Raw genomic sequence first — 22,636 nt, 5'->3', positions numbered from 1 at the left:
TCATATTCTGCCTCATTGTTTGAAGCCTGGAAACTGAAGCGTAGAGCATACTCGAACCTGTCGCCCTCTGGAGATTGACATACGACGCCTGCTCCACAACCGTTTGAAGTAGAGCTTCCGTCCACATATACCTTCCAGACTTGGTCTGGAACTTGAGAGTCAGGAGGACGAGTCATCTCTACAATAAAGTCAGCAAAGGCTTGCCCCTTCACTGCTTTTCTAGGCTCGAAAGTAACTTCGAGACTCTGCATTTCTATGGCCCATTTGATCATTCGTCCGGAGGACTCCATGGTGGTAAGGGGCCGTTTGATCGGTTGGTCGGTATACACGACGACTGCATGTGCCAGAAAGTAGGGCTTCAATTTTTTAACAGCCATGAAGAGTGCAAGACCAAATTTCTCCACTAGGGGATACCTCAACTCGGCATTTTTCAGTACGTGACTGACAAAGTAGACCGGAAGTTGACAGCCGTCCCTTTCAGCAAGGAGCACCGCGCTTAACGCATGATCAGAGACGGCCAGGTACATGTAGAGATTTTCTTTGGGCAAAGGGCTGACCAGCCTTGGCAAGGAATGCAAGTGAACCTTTAATTTCTGGAAGGCGGCCTCAGCATCCGGCCCCCATTCAAACCTTGCCTTTTTCTTAATTGCCTGGAAAAAGTATAGGCATTTGTCGCCTGATCGGCTTAGAAATCTTCCCAAGGCCGCCAGACAACCTGTTAACTTCTGAACCTCTCGGACGGTACGAGGCGACTGCATGTCAACGACCGCCTGTACCTTCTCAGGGTTCGCCTCTATTCCTCTCTGGTTGATAAGGAATCCGAGAAATTTCCCAGACTCAACTCCAAATACACATTTCTTGGGATTGAGCATGACATGGTGCCGCCTGAGTGTGGCGAAAGTTTCTCGGAGGTCCGTCAGATGATCTTTCTGAAGTTTAGTCTTAACAATCATATCATCAATGTATGCCTCGACGTTTCTCCCAATCTGATCAAAGAACACTGTGTTTATCATTCGTTGGAATGTAGCCGGGGCATTCTTAAGACCAAACGGCATGACCGTATAACAGTATAATCCCTGATCAGTGACGAAGGCCGTCTTCTCCTGATCTTTCTTCCACAAAGGAATTTGATGAAAACCAGAATAGGCGTCCATAAAACTCATCAAGGCATGGCCGGCTGTTGAGTCGACCAGGTTATCAATTTTGGGCAGAGGGTAACTGTCTTTTGGGGCACGCCTTGTTCAAGTCTGTGTAGTCTACACACATTCGCCAGGTGCCATTCGGCTTTTTTAACAAGTAACCACATTTGCAACCCAATCTGGGAAGTAACATTGCCGAATGAACCCTGCATCAAGTAATTTTTTGACTTCGGCGGCGGCCGCCTGACCTCTTTCTTCACCATGGTTCCGCTTCTTTTGCCGTACCGGCTTCTTTTTCGGATCCACAGCGAGTTTGTGTACTGCCAGATCAGGACTAATGCCTGGCATTTCATGGACTTCAAATGCAAAGATGTCTTTGTATTCTTTCAACAGGTTGTGAAAGTCATCACCAAGGTTTCTCAGAGCAGTCGTCCCAACTTTGACTGTTCGGTCAGGGCGGGAGTCGTCTAATATCAGGTCCGTATGCTCACCAGCCGGCTGAGGGCGTAACTCATCCGGCCGGTCCTCTGCCAATGATTGCTATTTTTCTTGCCTTTCTGGCGGACTCTGTCTGGGACGCCTTTCTTTTTCTGTCGCCTGTTTCTTGAACAGGCGCACTTTCCTTGACATTGTCAAGGTCTGTTTTTTCTCCACTTGACCCAGTGGCCTTAGCAGTGGGTTTGACATCCGAGAGATAGCACTCTCGGGCCATCCTCTGATCTCCCCTTAGGGAGCCGACTGTTCCATTGTCCCTTTCAAACTTAAGCAGCATAAGTGACGGGATTATAACAGCCTTGGCACTATTCAGGGTTGGGCGACCCAGAATCATGTTGTAGGCAGAGAGTTCCTCTACAACTAGGAATCGGACTACCATGTGTCGTCCTTCCCCTTTTTCGCCCAGGCGGACGGGTAGATCAACTCGTCCCAGTGGGTGGACGACTCCTCCTCCAAACCCTATTAAAGGGTGGGAGGCCGGATGTATGCAGTCCGTCTGATATTTCAGTTTTGACAGACATTTGCTGCTGATGAGATCTGAAGAGCTCCCAGTATCTATGAGGATTCGACCAACTCTCTGGTTGGCCACTTTACATTCAATAACGAGAGGGTCGTCATGCGGCCCCCTTATTCCTCCTAGATCCTCTTCAGTGATGACAATCTCAGGAAATGTATATTTGGACGGTCGTTCTTGGTGAACGGAATTTACATCTAACCGCCTTATATTATCTTTGTTGCCCCTAATAGTGGGGCCGCCTCCTGAGAAGCCGCCTGCAATGGTGTAGACGACTGCATCATCTGTATCGGAACTGTCGGCCTGTTGATTCTTTTTGGCCGACTGCTTTTTTTGAGGAAGTATTCCCCGTAGATTTCTTGACATAAGTGTCAAGATCACCTTGATCAGCCAAGCGGTCTAGGTACCGCATGAGACTAATGCAGTCGTTGGTGTGATGACCAATGTCATCATGATAAGCACAGATTTTGTCTTGGTTCCGGTTGCTCGCAGAACCCTTCATGGGGAGCGGTTTCTCAATTGAGAGCCGTCCCTTTATTTCTTTTAGGATAAACTGGTTATCCTTGTTAAACACATACTTTGGGGAGTATGGTTTGAATTCCTTTTTCTTCTTGGCCGGCTGTTTAGAGGAATCAGCCGCCCAGACCCCTTTTCTTTTTTCATCTTTGTTGGACGACTGTTTTCTGTCGTCCTTCTCTATTGTCGAACCTCTTCCCGTCCGACTGTTTCATTGTACACAGATCAGTCGCCTGTATATAGGCTTCTGCTTCAATCAAGGCCTCTTGAAGAGTCGCCACCCTTTTTCGAACTAAATCAAATTTGAAGGTAGACCCGTCTTTGAGACCTCTAAAAAAGTCAGTATAAGCTACCTCATCCGGTAACCCTTGAATCTGTATTCTCATCAGGTTGAACCGCCTGATGTAGGAACGAAGCCCCTCCTTTTCACCCTGCTGAATTGTTCCCAAATCAAGGGTCGTTTTCTTCGCAGGGATGTTCATTGCAAAGTTGGAGGCAAATAAGTAAGCAAGCGTCCTGAAACTGTTTACACAACCAGTCGGCAGGTTGCCGAACCATTGCTGTGCAATTCCCTTGAGAGTTGCTGGGAAACACTTGCACCAAGTGGGATCATCCAACCCTTGAAGGTACATCAGGTTGGTGAATGCCATCAGATGGTCTTCCGGGTTAGTAGTGCCATCATAGGCGCCTACTAAAACATTTTTTACTTTGGCCGGCTGAGCGGCTTCAGTAATTTCCTTGGAGAAGGCCGACGGCTGTTCACCAAGTCTAAGCAGCCGTAGCTGCCAGTCCATAGGTTGGACGTTTTTTGCTGCAGGTCCACCAAATGGAGGTGGCTGCATAAAATATTGTTGTTGCGGCACAAATGGTAAATTTGGTACCGCCTGCGCACTATGAAAGCCAGACTGACGGGAGGTGCCGCCTGACTGACTCTCATGGTACGACTGAGTTGGCCTCATCGAGGCATTTCGCAAACTGTCCTGAAAATTTGAAGTAGAAGCCGACTCTGATAATCGGTCACTCTTCTTCTGCTCTAGCAGGTGCCGAGCATCTGTGAACGTTTGCTTTGACCCGTCCGCCTGAATATGACGAACCGGTTTCCTATTTCCCGTAGGATAACGGAGTTTTGTGAAATCAAGAGCAGACGGCTCCCGCTTCTTAGATTTAGGATGGGGAGTCGCCTCTCGCCCTTGAACTGGCTTCCTCTTCAGTGAAGTGGAAGGTTTTTTGGCCGCCTGCTCTTTGACTGAAGCAGGCGGTTTTTTGTTGATCAACTCTTGGATCTCTCCCTTGAATCCCCTCATGAAGGTCATGAGTTCGTTCCTTGTGATGGGAGCAGACCCATCAGTCGGCTGTTGCCGAGCAAGCGGTGCGCCTGCTGGCTCGCTTCCTGTTTGAAGATACTCCCGTTCCCTTATTTCAGTATGACGGGTACGGCGGGCCCTTAGGGTCCCGTCTGGAGCTGTATGAGTTTCAACTTCAAATTCACTTTCGGTATCATGGTCCGACTGAACTTGAGGGTCGTCTAGGGGACGCCTCTCTTCTGGGGTCGGTACAGACTTGGATGCCATCTCTGAAGTACTCTCCCCACAGACGGCGCCAAATGTTTTGGGGTTTTCTGATGTCCTGCGGGAGAGCTACAATTCCGAGACTGGAACCGGACGCCTGTACCTGCAAAATAACGGAGACTCCTGAGAGCTCCGCCTCCAACGGTCAAGTTAGTACCTGATTAAGGAGTAATTAATACAGAAATTAAAGTAATAAGGTCTCTCTAGGTGAGAGTATTTAATGTAGGTAATCTGCTTTGCTAGCGAGATCAGCCGGTTATTAGTGTGTTCCGTAATGTTTCTCCTCCGTTCCGTTAATTATTCGGTCCCTTGATTAATGAGGATTAATCGAGTATTTATAGCCTTGGGAAGCGTGCAACTCTCTAGGTTTAAGGTAAACCTAGGGCCGATCGGGCTTCTAGACTGAAATGGGCCTTGATGGCCGGTTGTCCCATTTGGCATGGGTGGACACGTGGCGTGTCTTAAGTGGTCCGTGGAGGACGCGTGGCGGAACCTGGTTGGTCCACTTGTCAAACGGCGCTTGGTGGATAAAAATCCCCTAATCATTAGGTACACTTTTTTTTTTTTTTTTGGGGGGGGGGTGGGGGGGGGCCTCATTTTATCAGTTTTACAAAAATGAGCAAAACTGGTAAAATAAGCAAAATTAAAATAAAAATCATAGGTATACTTAGCTCTAGTGTATGCAAATCAACTAATTAAATTGATATATACAATAATTGAAATTTTCTATTCTTAAATAAAACATGTAGTACGTGGTTTAGATTTAAATTTTTACATATACATACTTTATCTTTTAAATTAGCATTATTAATTTGGGCACACAAATGGAGTAGCTAGTCTCTTTGTTTTTTTTTTTCAAAAAATTGTAAGTAAAGATAGTTCTTATTGTGAGCTTAAAGTAAAAAAAATAAAATTATAAATTAATGATTTTATTTACAATATAGATTTATAATTTTATGCTCATAATAAGAACCTTTCAATTTATGAGAACTTATAACTTTTGATGCGATTAGAAAAAAATTATATATTTTATTACCTTATATCAAATACAATGTAATTTTTCTTCTCAATTAATTTATTTGTAAGAATTATAATATCACATAATTGATAATTCACGTACAATAACCAATTATACAAAGTTAACGAGCAACACTTCTTTTTTTTTTGTTGCAAAACATAGACATATCTCCATCTTGCATCTTTGATATTTTCTTTTTATTCAACTAAAAATATCTATAATATTTATAAAAAATGAATTAATATATTAACAAGTACAAATAAGCTTATAACATGCGCCGAAAAAGAAAAAAAAAAATGTTAAATCTAACATACTAATCTTTTTCTTTTTTGTTATAATTATATTTTCATTCATTCACCAACTTTGTTAGGTGAAATCCTACATGGCAACTCCAAATAGCCCACTCAGTCAAACTTCTGACCTCCAAATTTAATTTAATTATTTTTTTCATCCCAAAAATGTTGAATGAGGTATCCAAACGAGGCTTTCAACTAAATCTCTTCACCAACTCCATATGTCCAAATATTTTGTGATCATCTACTTCTCAACCCCACCATTATCCCTCATAGAACCAATCGAAACGCGCCACGTACAATCACGAGATCATAAACACGACACGTGTCGTATAATCAACGGTTCATTAGTCATTCCATACTATGATTACGCACATATTATGAGTTATTGTGGGTGGTATGTTAGAGAAGTTACATGTTTTGTCAACGCACTTTCCATTTATACTTTGATCGCATTCTAATCATACCAACCCCCTTTGCTCCACCCGCTACCCCCCTCTACCTCTCACCTACTTCCATATATTAACCCCTTAACCAACCCTCCCAAAAAAATAGGGAAGGTTTTAGTAATAACTTACATTACATACCTTCTCTTTCTATACTCTCTAATAAGTTTTCTTCATTCCTACTTTCTCATCAACTATTATTATCACATACATTTCTTAAACATGGGTTCGGAACAAGTGAGCAACAACCATATTGATGAGCAAGAGGTTGACAAGGTTGTTGAGCGAAAGGAGTTCGTGTTTCAATCGAAGCTCCCAGACATCTACATTCCTAACCACCTCCCCCTACACACGTATTGTTTTTGAGAATCTACGTGAGCATGGTAGCCGCCCGTGCTTGATTGATGGGCCTACAGGGCGGGAATGGACTTACGAGGAGGTGGAACAGACAGCCAGACGTGTTGGAGCTGGGTTTCATCACAGACTCGGGTTGCAGAAGGGTCAGGTGATCATGCTACTCCTCCAAAATAGCCCCGAGTTTATATTCTCCTTCCTCGGGGCATCCTTCATTGGAGCCGTAAGCACGACAGCCAACCCATTTTGCACCTCAGCTGAAATTGAGAAGCAGGCTCGAGCTAGTGGAGCTCGAGCCATCCTCACCCAGTCCGCCTTCGCGGGCAAGGTGAAGTCCTATTGTGAAGAGAACAACATTCATTTAATCATCGTGGATACCATATCTCCAGATGGTCCCCACCCCAACGAGTACAAGCACTTTTGGGACCTAGTTGGGACCCAGGGGAGGAAAACAATTTACCCGAGGCAAATATAACCCCAGATGACGTGGTAGCCCTACCTTATTCCTCAGGCACCACAGGCCTCCCTAAGGGCGTGATGCTCACGCACAAAAGCCTCGTGACAAGTGTCGCACAACAAGTGGATGGGGAAAACCCAAACCTCTACTTCAATAGCGAAGATGTCATACTATGTGTGTTACCCTTATTCCACATCTACTCCCTTAACTCCGTGTTGCTGTGTGCTCTACGCGTCGGGGCCGCGATTCTAGTAATGCCGAAATTCGATATATACATGTTGATGGAACTCGTCCAAAAATACAAAGTTACAATAGCACCCTTCGTACCTCCGATTGTTTTAGCTATCGCTAAAAATCCGGACATGGACAAATACGACCTTTCATCGGTAAGGGTAGTATTGTCCGGAGCAGCACCCATGGGAAAAGATCTTGAAGATGCTGTTAGAGCTAAACTACCAAATGCCAAACTTGGACAGGTAATTAATTTAATTAATCTCGTATCATTATATTTAAACTATGGTATATAATCATTATTAATTTTTTACTATTTCCGTCGTATAGTATATATACTAGACCTACAAAATCAAATTTGATATGACTATAAAGTCTAAAAGTTTATGATTTGATTTTTTTGCTACTTTTACATAGGTTTCTAGTTCAATAAAGGTATAACATATCAGGAAAATATGAGAAATAAATAAATAAAGTTAACAAATGAGAATAATTTTCTGTATAAAAGTCAGTCAATTCTGACGTTTATAATGTTGTCAGATTTTACCGAGAATATACAGCAAAAGGTAACAATGTCATGAACTCACGAACTAATTATTCACAATTTTAATACGGAGTATGAAGTATGTACATGTGGGGTTGGTGAAAAAAAATATATGGAATCGTATATGTATAATGTTGATGAGAACGTAAAGTAATGAGAACACGCCCTTATAAATTGAATAGAAACCGTTCAATTAAGAGACTTTGTAAAAGAAAAATGGTGCATGCTTCAAGGGTGAAAAGAATAAGTAAAATCTTGATAATAGTACTTGTTTATGAGATGGATAAGTCACATACGTGATACGTCGTCACACACACTTAGGAAAATACTTGAAGGAAAAGTATTGAATTATATAATTATTAATCTCTCCTTACATAATAAGACCGTAAGTAGTTTGTTCTACTTATTTTAGATTTGATAGGTTTTAATAATATAGTTTCTTACAATACAAGTCAAAAAAGAAAGTCTAATTTAACAAATGATATTTTTTTCTTAACTTTTGATTATTTCTTACAAGTATGAATGAGATTCAATTAAAAAACATAAGTTCATATAAGTTACATCCACAATTAATAGATAATAGAGAGTAGTGTAATATATCCTTAATCATGATTATGTTAAACTAACATGAAAACTAATTCCAAATGAAACTACAATTTTAAAATATTTTAACTAATGTCGTTTTTATAGTCGTAAGATAATCTTTGACAAAATGTTATGCGCTTATTGATTATAATTATGTGTGTGGAATGAGAGTTTGCTCTCTCTTTCACCCCAAAAAAATAAAAATAAAATAATAATAATAATAATATTAATACGTGTGGAATTGATAGCCTAATATAACTATTAGGTTTGACATACTAACGAGTTGGGTGAAGTTGAGTACTAACTTTTCCATAATTGGGAGAAATTAATGTAAATATAATTGTAGGACTAATTGTACCTTTTTAATTAAACATTTCATACAACGAACTCTCACTGCCAAGGAAAAGATAAAGGGTTAGTGATTTCGATGACTTCATAGATTTATAATTACTCTTGAGATTATCTTAAAATAATACGGAGTATTAGTAAGTTATTTTCTATAATACTCTTACTAACTATATCCCTTACCTTGATACTTAAAGATTTAAAAGGCATAGTTGGCGTGATGGAAACCTAAATTGTAATTAGTGAATGATAATTATGATTTTTTTTTCACTTATTTCTATACAAAATATGATCGATAATCATATATGATTAAAGAAAAGAACGTACAAATTTCAATACTACAAAGAAAAGAAACCCGTACTGATAAAAGTGAGTTATATTTCATCATAGTTGACAAAAAAGGGTAAGAAATGGACAAGGCATGCTCTCCACCACTTTCTATCATTCAGTTTTTATTTTTAAATTAGAGCACTAGTTGGCAAAATGGTGCATTACATGTCTTTTTCTCCAATTATTTGGAGTTAAAAAATCAATTTTATTTTATTATACACAATTTAAAAGAATGTCGATCTTCTAAATTTAAATCATTATCGATTAAGACTAGGAGTAATAATTTATACAAAATACTTCAAATGATTAGACAATGCAAAATATTACGTTAACGATTTCTTTTTGATTAATGATATTTGCATTTAAAATTCGGTCCATATACTAGTTTCTTTTTTATTAATGATATTTACATTTAAAATTCGGTCTATATACTAGTTTCTAGTACATTGTATATTGTTTATTTGTATAACGTAAGTTTTATTCATAGGCCATGGCCATCACTTCGCATTATTGTATAAAAATATAAAATATAAAAAAATTTAGTAATAAATATAATAGATGGGAGAAATTAATAGATTTTGATCTTATCGGACATATATCATCTATGACAACTAATATTCATAACTCATAAGAGTTATAATTCACAACGGTGCTTTTATCCCTATTATTAATCGTGGCAAATTTTGGTGCACCAAAATGCCATTTATGGAGTGATAGATTGATGGTGATCGAACTACTTGAACTTTACATAATTCCATTAATGATTATTTTGCTTGATTTGACTTACCAAACGTTTGTTCCTTTTTTTTATTTATTTTTTTTTAATTTTTAATTTTGAAAAAATACTAGTGGATAAGAGATGCACCCTCCCTCCTTTTTTGTTCTTCAATTGAGATTTATTGAGTTTTTCATTTATTTGTGTGATGAAAGTAATGAAAGATAGAATTAGTAGGACTTGATATACTGAACGCGAGAAACACGACAGTAAAGTAATGTTCCTTCATTTTCACATAATGAAATAATCAAATCCAAAATGAAAGTAAGACAATAAAAAAGTGACATATAGAATATTCAATGCGTCGTATTAATTACATTTATCGATACATGCAGGGTTATGGTATGACAGAGGCAGGACCAGTGCTAGCGATGTGTTTAGCATTTGCAAAAGAGCCCATGGATGTAAAGTCTGGATCATGTGGGACGGTTGTACGAAATGCTGAGTTAAAGATTGTTGATCCTGATACCGGTCTTTCTTTGCCTAGAAACCAATCTGGAGAAATTTGCATTCGTGGTAGCCAAATCATGAAAGGTATGTTGTTATCTTCTTTGATTTTTGTTCAATAGTCATAATGTAAGGAATACATTTTAATACATACCAAAAAAAAAAAAAGGAATATCAATGAGATTTCGACCTATTGATTAAGACTGAGGGCGTTATAACCCGATTATAGGCTAGCATTTCAACAAATAAACATGACCCACTATTTCGAGACAGATTTGTGAGACCCATTAATGTTCGATCTCTATACTTAGCCGCATATATTTCTATCCTGACCCCTCTTAGATCCATTTGGATGAGGTTAAATTTAGTGGATAAAGTATCATCAATATTCATTTTGGCACCTCATGACATTTATTTGCCGATTTTTTTTTAATGCCTGACTTTTTTCTAGTTGTAATGTTTTACTTTTGATTGCTTCATGTGGTCCACTATACTCCATTTTATCATGCATTTTAAATGGTTTTATTCCAAATTCTCACATTTTTTTTGACAACGAGAAAAGCATAATATTAAACATAAAATAAATTCTTCACATTGACTTTTAACTAATTTTGATCCCGTTCAGTGTACAATCTGTATTTAATTAGATCAGTAACTTTGTATTACAACTTTAAAATTGATGATCGTTTTGAATCATAACCAAAGGCAAATCAACTAATTAGTGGCAATTTGCACGTCCACAAATTTTCGGGCATAAGCAATGATCGGTAGATAAACGATACACATCATTGTCTCACATAAAAGAGCAAAATATAAAAATATGTACAATGAGATTTATGTTTAACTTTAGGGAGGCTTAAATAGTAGATATGGTTGGTGGGAATTGATGTTGTTGAGCTATTGATTTCTTGTTGGCCTTTCTATGTTGTGAAATTGTGGTGTGAGTTAAAGAGTACCTAGTAATTAAGATAGTTGGTCATTTAATGTTCTTCAATAATGTAGGCTATTAAGAAAATGGGACAGTAATACATCATACTTTAAACCTTAACTTTAAGAGTTTTCGTATTGTGTAATTGACCATATTGCTACATTAAAAACAATTACAATAATCTCTTTTCACAATTTATTCCTAAGGACACAAGCGTCGATCAAACAATTTTTTATAATTTATATATATATGTACGAAGTATTATTTGTCATTGTGGATGCCAACTAGCTTAGTTTGTTAAAGTCTTGAGGGGTGATACCAAGACGAAAGATCAAATCTCATTTATATCATTATCCTTGCGACTCTCTTTATACAAACACACAAAAAAAAAAAGGAAAAAAAGAAAAAAAGTATTATTTTTCGTTTAAAAATTTCTAGTACTAGGGTATAATTATTTTTAGCTCTAGTAACCCCTCAATTAACAAATTAATGACTAAAAATTCAGGCTATTTGAATGACCCGGAGGCAACAGCAAACACCATAGACAAAGAAGGATGGTTGCACACCGGTGACATTGGATTTGTCGACGACGACGATGAGATCTTCATCGTTGATCGGCTAAAGGAATTGATCAAGTACAAGGGCTTTCAAGTAGCCCCTGCTGAGCTTGAAGGCATGCTAATCAACCACCCTAATATCCATGATGCTGCAGTTGTTGCGTAAGTATTATTTTTTCTTCATTATTAACTTAATAATCAACAATAATCTCCTTTATTATGTCTCATATTAATATATTTTACCTTAGATTTGTATTTAATAAATACAATTTGTTAAACAATTTTTCAGAATGCAAGATGAGGCTGCTGGTGAAGTTCCTGTTGCATTTGTTGTAAGATCAAATGGCTCTCAAATTAGTGAAGATGATGTTAAACAATACATCTCCAAACAGGTAGACTTCGCATTAATTTACCTAAATAGTTACCCTGTTAAATTAAATTAGATCACGTTCTATTCACCTGATATTTGTTTAATGCAACATATCAGTAATAATAATCAAACGAATTATTACTGATCAAAATTGAACTTGGTTAAAATTGTTTTTATTTATTTATCGATCCATGAAATAAGAAGAAAAATATTTTACTAATCTAAAGATATTATTTTAATTACTCGTACATATGCGGAGTAATAAACTAAAAAATGTTGTGAATTTTACGTGCAGGTGGTATTTTATAAGAGAATATACCGAGTTTTCTTCGTGGAATCAATCCCTAAACTACCATCAGGGAAAATCTTAAGGAAAGAGCTAAGAGCAAGATTAGCAAATGGCATAACTAAATAGGGTTTTAATAGCCATTTAATTAACCGAAGCTTGAAAATTACCAAGGCATTACTTCCTAGCAAGAGCAACTTATGCAACAATGCAATGTGAAGCAAGGATGCCAGTAAATATATGGTTGTACCAAAAGAATAACCTTTTGGCTTTAATTTTTTTTTTTTTTTTTTTTTCTGGGGCAATTTGGAAAGGGAAGGTGTTGGAAATTTCAATTAATTACTTCTATATTTCTATGTCATCTATTATAATTTTATTGTATATGATGCCATGGACATTCTATATGGATCGGAGATTTACCTTCTTTAATTTGATCATTGAGTGTTTATTCTTCATTTTTTATGCTTTAAATGTAACTAGTTTAATCCCATGCAATTAAGTAGTTATTATATGTTTAAATAATTGTCAATTTTATATTAAAAAATATGTAATCATAATCTCATTAATTAATGTATTTATTTATTAGTTTTGGAATGTAGGAAGAAAAAAAGAGAGGAAAAAAAGGATGATGTAAAAAATAGTTTAGGCGGAAATTTTTTTAATAAGAAATTGACATCAGCATGTTTTGTTTTAGTAATAGTTAATAGATTAGATGCTCTTATCAATTGAAAAGTTGGTGAATTATAGCAATAAAAAGTATATTTGGGTTATGGATAAAAATTATACTGTATATGACAACACAATTATACACACGTAACACGTAGGAGAGGGATTCGAGAGGTAAGAGAGGGATTTGAGTATAGGTATTGGAAGTAAGAATATTTATAAAATTATCGCGATTGTTTTGGTTTTTGATGAGAATAAAGGTATATATTAACTGTAGTTTTCAAGCTTTACCATCAAATAACATTTTGATTCCAGTATGAATTTAGGCCTTAAATTGCATGACTATGGTTTATTCCACTTTATGGGATGCAAGAAGGTAATAATAGATCAACCCAAAAGGCCAAAAGTAAAGAAATAAAAAATTGGATTGTAGGCCCATTTCTTTGAGATGGACAGTGACAGAAATATCCAATGATATGACGAAGTACTATAATATAGGCCCATTTAATAAATGTATGTGCTTCAGATGCGTCTTTATATCCGACTCCCGACTGTTTAAGAATCCATTGCATGTATGGAACCAGGGATGGCCATTATTAGGCTTTACTAGATTAGTATGAAGCCTAGTTTTATATACTGAGTACCACTAAAGTTGTTGACTTAATTGCACCATTATTATAATTGTTAGCTTAAGCACAATCTAATATATTATATCATATCATATGACTAATATATTAAGTCGATCTCGCAGTCAGGCCACGAGACAACGACAATTGATATTTCAGTTTTTCGCCAAGTGTCGCGCCACGTAGGCAAAAAATTGACACGTATGATACTAAGCAAGTGATTTTTGGATAGTTTTTTTTTTTTGAAATAAAGATGTTGTATAGAGTTTTATTATCAATATAATTCTAATATTTCATATATACAAAATTAATCCGACTTTGTAGTCAAAATAAAAAAAATTAATCCGACTTTTAATAAATATCTTATAACCCAATTCTATTTCCATCATAAATTTCGTTTTAAAAAGTTCTTTAAAATAAGACCTATTTATAATATATTTAATTTATTTTAAAAAAATAATAATAGAGAATCAGTAAAAAAAAAACAGTTTATATTCAATAAAAATAATTTCAAATCAATAATAACGTAGATAACTATTCACAAACAAAACTACAAAGAGTACACTATTATTTAATTAAGTAAGCGATATGACATCGTATGTCTAAATATTACATTATCAAAAAAGATTGTAGGACCGTATTTAACATTCAAGCAAAAAAGTTTATACTGAAATTTTATCAACAATTTGGACATCGCCACACATTATACTATATATTAAAAGGCATTACTAATTAAGGATACACGCCACGTATTACCCCTCTCTTCCACTGAGAGAATGCCACATCACCAAATTAGCTAGAAATATGAATGCTACGTGTCAATTACAAAAATGCTTTTGTCAAGAATTGAACTTAGGTAATACATGAAAGCTAAACTAAATCTAAAATAAAAGTATTTAACATTATTATGTACATAAAAAATAAAGTAAAATTCATCTAAATAAAATTTAATACATGAAAGCAATAATACAATAATATTTAACGTATCGACTCAGAGCATCGCCTGGGCTAAATACATAAAGCTAAACTTTTAGTCAGGCCACGAGACATCGACATTTAATTTGACGTTTCAACTTTTCGCCAAGTGTCGCGCCACGTAGACGACAATTAATTATTAATATGACACTTAGGATTTATTTGAATATTTTTTTTTGTAAAATAGGATTAAAAAGTTGGATAGATTCAATAGGATAAAAAAGTTATTTTAGTTTCTTACTTTCAATAAAATTTGGATGACTTATTAGGATAAAAAAATTATTTCTATTTTCAATAAACTTTAGGTTTAGAATTTTAATTTCAATAAAATACCAATATTTCTATACAAATGACGAATCCATACAAAAGGAAACAACAAAAAATCAAAGAGACTGTTATTATATATTGTATAACCGTTCTCTTAAGTCTTAACATTTAACCAACCTTTCCTTAGATGTTCAAAGAAAATGAAAAGAGATCATAGCTTTAGACAACCGTTCTTTTTGGTTGTACATTATTATTTCTATTTTTTTTTAGATTGTCAAGTGATTATTAATCCATAAAATACCTATAAATGGACAAGTATATATGATTGTCAAGTGATTGTTAATCCATGAGTAGAAAATTCAAATAACAAGTTTTATTTAAATTTCAATAAACAACCTGGGCATCGCACGAGCACAAAACTAGTATATATATAAAGGGAAGTTTTTTCCCGAGTTTTTAGAGCGCCATGTAAGATTTTAATTTTTAAAAAATTATTAGAGCCACTTAGGATTAATATTATTAAAACGCTACAATAAGATTTTGCCACATAAGATTGGTTTTTCTAAAAAAAAAAATCGCCACGTAGGATTAATAATTTTAAAACGCTACAATAAGATTATGCCACGTAAGATTAATTTTAGAGCATCACATAGGAAAATGTTATATTTTAGCCAATAAAAAAAGAATTGCAATTTATCTTAGATCAAAAATTTAATATTAATTATAAAAATAAAATCAGCTGTTTTTTGTGTGGCTGGCCATATCGTGTGGTCGGCTGAGACACACCCAACACTGACCGAGTAACCCCTAACCGTTCGATTAATTTCTGATCGATTGAGTAACCCTAGACCAACCAAGTAACTCTTGAACAAGTAATCCGACCACACGGTGTGACCAGTCACATATAAAACTTTGTGAAATAAAATATTATCTTTTTATATAAGAATTTTATCTAAATATGAGAAACAAAGTTAATAATTCATTCTATAATTAAAATATTCAAGTAATAAGCAAGCGAATATCACAAATTTTATTTGATAGATATATTTAGTAAAATATTTTATTTGAAAAAATACAAACAAACCATGCATCACACGGGCTTCATCTAATGTATATATATTCTCAACATACTTCTATATTTAATTAGAATACTAGCTTTGGACCCGTGCATTGCACGGTTATTACGAAACCTTAATTTATTGTTACCTTAATCATAAATAATATAAAAAATATAGTAATATATACCGACCTTTTTATGCAATAATATACTTAAAGCATTATTTATGTAAAAATATACATTAATATTTGTGTACAAAATCGACAAAAATCTTATAAACCTTATACAACAATAGAAGGTTTATAATAAATTTTGTCAATTTGTACTCGATTTTGTATGTTAAACCTTTTAAAACTTTGAATGATTCAATATTGTTTATATGAAAAGAGTACAAATTATATGGTTAAATAAATAAAAAAAAGTAAAACATTACTGACATATTTGCATTGAAAAGTTTCATATGCATCTTTTACGATGTTCTTTTTAGTGTATGTATTTCATTATGTGATCCGACATATAGTATACTTTGTTAAAAATGATATTTATTTTTAAATCATATTTGATGTAATTTTTCTTTAAGGTGATGATAGTAAATTTTGCTGATAAAATAAATTTGTCATTTTTATGTATAGAATTTAAATGTATTTGAAAATTTAATTTAGAAAATTATATATTAGCAATATATGGAATAATATGCTATTTTTGTGATAATGTTGACATATTTTCTATAATATAAATGACATGAATCTTTTTTATTATTATCACATGATAAAACTATGGTGCTCAAATAGGAAGGTTTTATTATAATAATATGTTAAATATTATTCTAAGAAAATTTGACTAAATTAAAAATGGCATTGGAGGGGGAAAAAAACAGCACTAGAAAGTGACACGCGTCATTTTTAGTGTCTGTTTTAGTATTATGTAATGTAAATGTAATTGATATATAAGATATAATATGTACTCTGTAAATTCGTAGGATATACAAAGTAAAAGATATAGAATAATATCATATGCAGTAAAAGAAATGGAAAATATGTGAATTTTTTTTTTTAGGAAGTGAATCACAGTTATATGATTTAGTGAATATTTTTTGTAAGGATGTTACAATTATAAATATAAAGAACTGTATATTTTTGTAAGGAAGTGAATATAAAAAATTTGGAGGGAAATATACAGTACCACGAAGTGACACGTGTCATTCTTGGTGTTTGTTTTAGTATTATGTTATTGATTTTCTATATATGTCGCCTTTAAATTAAAATTCTCTCTGTCCCACAAACACCTTTCCCATACCTCCCTTTCAATCTATTCCAAGTTATCTTAATTTCTTTATTGCAATTAATGATAAAGTTTTGTAAAAAAAAAATAGGAAAAATTGTCAAAAATAATACAAACTTTGACCTATCCGCTAAAAACAAATTAAACTTTTAATTATTTCAGAATATACAACCTTTATAGAGTATTTGCTTTTAATAGGTTGAATAACTACAACCTGTTAACCAAGTAAAACTATTTTAAAAAGAAAAAGGAAAAAAAAAAAACTAAAACCTCATCCATCCACCCTCAAGCCACCAGCCATACCTTCGTTTTCCGGCCACACCCTACAAGCCTAACCAGCACTTCCCTTTCCTTATCCTTTTATAACTTGTCTTAAAGTTCTTTTATCTCTGTTTCCTTCATCATTGTTGTGTACACTCTCTTTTATATTGCTCCTTCTCCATATCTCATTTTTCCCTCATCATTGTTGTGTGTACACTCTCTATTATATTTCCTCCGCTCCCTATTTCATTTCACTTTTCTATCCTTCCCTTGGTTTATCCCACTTTCGTTTTCCTTGAAGATGTTCAATCTGTTTATTAGCAAAACCGATAACAATAAACATGTTCTATCTATTTCTTGAAGATTTCAGACGAGAAATATTTAGAGATGAACTTGATTGCGTCAAGATGATCACTATATAGTATATTGTGGTCTATCCATGGTATACCTATACCTCGACTTTGTAACCTTCAGATTTTGCTTGTTCAGCTGCCAAACCAAAATTAAGGCAATCTCCTGTGTATTTCTGTTATAAGAAAAGAGTGTCAGATATTCACAATCAGATCATTAAGGTAAAGATGAGGTGAAAACCATACAAAGGAGCGTATGAGGAAACATTAAATATAGTGCTCATACTATTAAATCAATGCACAATGCTACATAAATAGTCCAACAAACAATGTCTATTTTACAGCCAAAAGCAAAAACATTGCCCCAGCGCTATTGTTAGTTCAGAAGTCAGTTTTTGTCAGACCTAGCAAGCTTCATTACTAGAACAAAGTAGGGAAAAATCTAAGTTAGAAATCTTATGTAACTTATTGTGATACAGTGCTCAAGATGCAAGCAACTCTTCCAATATATTTTTTTTTTTCCAGAATAAGAAAATGTTTACCACTTAGACATTACAAAGATAGAGGTTTGGTACTCTACCATAATAGATAACAATCAAGTGCAGGCATACATCATTGAATTTTCTACATAAATTAGCAAAAGTGATTCAGGCTGAGCCCTATAAATCCGTATTATGTTTTGGCTTATACACTTGCACATAAAGAACTTACAGTTTATAATTTCTATCATTCCTACCCAATCAAACCTGCTAAATGACAGGATAGAGGGCTGATACCAGTTATACTCCAATACTCTTCTCCCTTTAAAGCACCCCGGTCTCGTACTAAAAATTGTAAGAAAGAATGGGTGGATAACTTAAAACATCCACTCCAAATATCTAGTAATAGTCAGTACACTGTGAGTGGTGCTATTCAGAACTACAAGAGAGACAATATCATATTCCTGAGCATGCATGAACCAAGCATCATGGGAAATGAAAGAGATTAAGTCAGCTAACCCCACACCAACACACATGCACAACAGTTGGGTAGAATCGTAGAAGGAAGTCAAGAGTCTCAAGATAGAGAAATAGCATAATGGACCTAGATTTTAGAAAAAGTTTCAAATGACAAAATAATTAATGATGATTCAAATTACGATCATCAGTGATACCAGATGAACAATTGGCTTCCCTGCAGCCTGCTTATGATGTCAGGTGACAACTTAGTAAGTGCCCCCTTACACGGGCCTAATCTTCAGTACTGCCCCTACCCAACAGCTTTCTATTCAAGGGAAGTGGATGAATGGGATATTTTTCTCAATCTCACATTTGAAATCAAAATCTTAGGCATATTTACATAAAATTTTCAGAAAACACTTTCAACCATACTATTCATCATAGACGGTATCTCCCCATGGCCTTTCGCCTCTGAAAGCGTCCTTCCTTCTCAATGCCCGGGCATCCGGGCGGGCAGGGCTTCCGCAAGGGCCCCCTAGAACTTTGTCTCGTAAACACAAAAGTACTGTACGTGCTTTTTTGAAAAGATAGGCTCTGCTGCTAACCTTAATTTGATATTTAGTTTTGTTCATTCTTGAAATAAATCACATCAATTCAATAACTCAAACAAATAGTTCCACACAATAGGATACACTTACATCATTTCAATAACCTAAACTAATTGTTCCACACAATAGCATAAGATCACATCAATTCAAGAACTCAAACTAATAGTTCTAGGCAATAGCAAAGTACATATCGCTCTCAACATAATGAATGGTTCAGCAATTTAATCACTCTTGACTCCATTGCCATTCTCAGAACCACCAAAACGAAAGACCCAATCTACACCAAGAAAGAAGAAGAAAGAAAATGAGCATCTTGATAAAAAGCTGATTAATTTGGTCAATTTATTAATTAATCAAATGTAGAAATAAAATTCAAAAACAAAAAGGGAATAAAATGCTCGAATTAAATTAAACATATATGAGTAAATTTCTTATGGAGTTAAAAAATTAATCAAACAAAATCTATTACAAATTTAAAATTTCGAAGTTCATCATCTTTAGTCTCTACATTTCCATTCTCATTCTCATTCTCATTCTCATCCTCTCTCCCTTCTCCATTTTCCGATGCATATGATGGACCGGATTCTGGGACTCCAAACATAGCTTCATCATGAGCATTCTAGATTTTATCCTCACTCTTTGCCTTCAAATTGACAAGAAAGTAACCCCCGTTAGGTAAGCAGCTATACGTCAAAATGCAGGAAAAGTACGCAAATATTTGGGAAAAAACGAAGAAAATAAACCAGAATAGAGAGAAGAAAGAACAAGTCGTACACTAAAAATTTTTTAGACATAAGATGTATTAAACATAAACATGATTTATCATAAATTAGATGGTCAAAGTGCGGAAGTATCTCAAAAATAGAAAAGATCTACATGATTTAGGGCACAGCTCAAAATCAGCCATTCCTAAGGCATAGAACCCTCTTCATTGCTCCCCTAAGACATTCCTAAGTAAATAAAAAGAAGAAAATTTCTAACTTTTCTAAACTGCTGATTTATCCCTGAAACTACATGACCAAGATTTTCATACAAAAGACCGGTTGATAAACATAAAGCACATGCAATGTGCATCCTCGGCATCATTGAACACCTTCCAAGCAACTGCTCGTTCATATGAAATCGGTCTTCCCATGCTTGAGATACAGTTACCTCCTTGTAGGCAAATGAAACCCTGAAAATAGCACAGGAAACAAATGATAAATACATGTTTAAGGATCAAGCTGAAAGTTAACATAAAAGTAGGATTAAGCGAGACAGGGGAGAGGGGGTTAAAATGAGATTAAACAAAGTATTTCTATACACTGACCTGCTGCATTATTTGAGGCAGCTCGGTGAAGAGGGTTTTACGGCCCTGCTCATCGAAAATCTTTTCCAATGTTATATCTTGCAGTGTAACTAAGGTAGTCTGTAGCATGTCAAGTCCTGCTTGATTTACAAATGTGAAAACTGGTAACGCCTGTGTAAGTTTCAAAGGAGATAACAAGTTAACAAAGGTCGTATATTGTTTGAAGGGCTGATGCCAAAAGTGTTCATAACAGCTCAATGTCACTCAAATTAACAGCAACAGTTGCATCATTTTTGATATGTCGAGTATCACTTTTGAAAAATGAACGTGAATGTTTGTTTATATGCAATTTAATACCTTCAAAGGGCAGCACAAAATGGCTCCAAAGAGATTTGAGAATGGATTCTCCTCCCTCGTTACCGGGTTTAAGCAACTCAACACCTAGATAGAATTTGTGATGAACTATAATCAGTAACACGTTGAAGATTTGCATATCACAAGCTATGTTACTCAGATTTTGATTGTTTGATGAAAGATGATAAAAACCTGTAGATTTGACAAATCCAACGAGCAAGCGTCTGTGCTTCAGGAGTTCCAGGAGATAAAGGTGAACCATTAAGAGAACCAAAACGTGAAGGGGAGAGCGCAGATGCTACCTTCTGAACAGAGGATATTATACTCCAAACATACTGCCGTGCCATAGTAGCAACACTCTCCTGGAGATGAATCTTGAAAGCAAACTGAAAAGCTATAGTCATCACGGATTTCCCACTTCCAGAACCACTGTTATCAGTAAGTGATTTATTTCCAGCTGCGCCAACCTCAAGGGCAGATGTAAGGTCAAGAATGCATTTTGGACTTGAAACATCCTGCCATATCACAACCCATTTTAAGCCAAGGTCTTGAAGGTATAATAAGGTAGCAAAAACAGGACAAAAATCATTGAAAATGAGTAGCTTACGTTCAAGAAAATAATCACCTTGGAAGAGTCATTGGAATGATACGGAAACCAGATGGAAGGAGAGGAGCATCATCAGAGAAAGATGCATCTATTGGAGCGAATACAAGTTCTGCACATGCCCCAACAACATTTTCATCTACTCCACTACATAACTGGGAAATCAAACAAATGCAGGGGTTAAGATTGTTCTTAAGCATTATCCATATTCATCAATGCAACAAAGTACAGAAACAAGAGTATGCTTACTTGCAGCATAAATATGTCTCCTGGCATAAACATGTCTTCACGATAATGACCGAGATTATCAAGCGGAACAACCTCCATGAACTGTTGCAAACAAACAAATTATACTGTTAATATCAGCTGTAAAAAAATAAATTCAATCAAGATTAAAGAAAAATGATAAGAGATTTTTCTTGCCTCTTCATTTTCAATTGTGTGTGCAAGAGGAAGAATGACTTGACCCCCAACACATCTAGTACGAGCAACTGGTATGGTACAAGAGCAGCTTTGACAACAGCTGCTGCATAAGCATCAATGCCTCTATCAGCCCATTCAGATCGATGTTCTCGCAAGAATCAAAGGAGTGCTGCAGGAGGCACATTCTGCAACATAGTAATGAAGGAGAAGATGAGTTCAAAGTTTACGCCTAAAACAGAACTAAGAAACACAAAAATACAATGCACATATGTAGTACTGAGTAGAAGGCAATTGAGGATAACATTTAAAAGTTAAAATGAACTACAGAGAACTGGTATTATCAATTTCAATCCATGATTCCTTGGTGCCTGCACCCAGATGCAGAGTCATCATCTTTTATGTGCTACACTGTGTCCCTGAAGTCTACCAGACCAAAGAGTATCCACTTACCTTCAATTTCCTCGTCATCTACCGGGGCATCTTAGTTGAACTCATGAGCACGTACCCATCTTAGTATCCTTCTCAGCTGCAAGAAAGAATTGAAACCCAAATCAAATTATAATGATTAAACTTATGAGGAACTGAGAAGCTGATACGATATGAGCAGATAGTTCAGGATCCCACTCTTCTAGAGCTTTAAAAAAATACATCTAAATTTTTATAACCATAATAAATTGACCTCATTACAAATAGGATCAAGGACTAAGCTGGTTGGGTCTCCCACTAAAAACTGCAAACCA

General features: G+C 35.3%; 2 pseudogenes; one reads left to right on the top strand and one right to left on the bottom strand.

Annotated features, from left to right (window-relative positions):
- Window positions 1–6,001: 6,001 nt before the first annotated feature.
- LOC110709142 lies at window positions 6,002–12,653 on the top strand (annotated as a pseudogene).
- Window positions 12,654–20,254: 7,601 nt separating this feature from the next.
- LOC110709143 lies at window positions 20,255–22,364 on the bottom strand (annotated as a pseudogene).
- Window positions 22,365–22,636: the final 272 nt, after the last annotated feature.

This window comes from Chenopodium quinoa, unplaced genomic scaffold, assembly GCF_001683475.1.
Source record: "Chenopodium quinoa cultivar QQ74 unplaced genomic scaffold, ASM168347v1, whole genome shotgun sequence".
Lineage (NCBI taxonomy): Eukaryota > Viridiplantae > Streptophyta > Magnoliopsida > Caryophyllales > Amaranthaceae > Chenopodium > Chenopodium quinoa.
The sequence above is the reverse complement of the archived record's forward strand: the minus strand, read 5'-3'. Positions and strand labels throughout refer to the sequence as shown.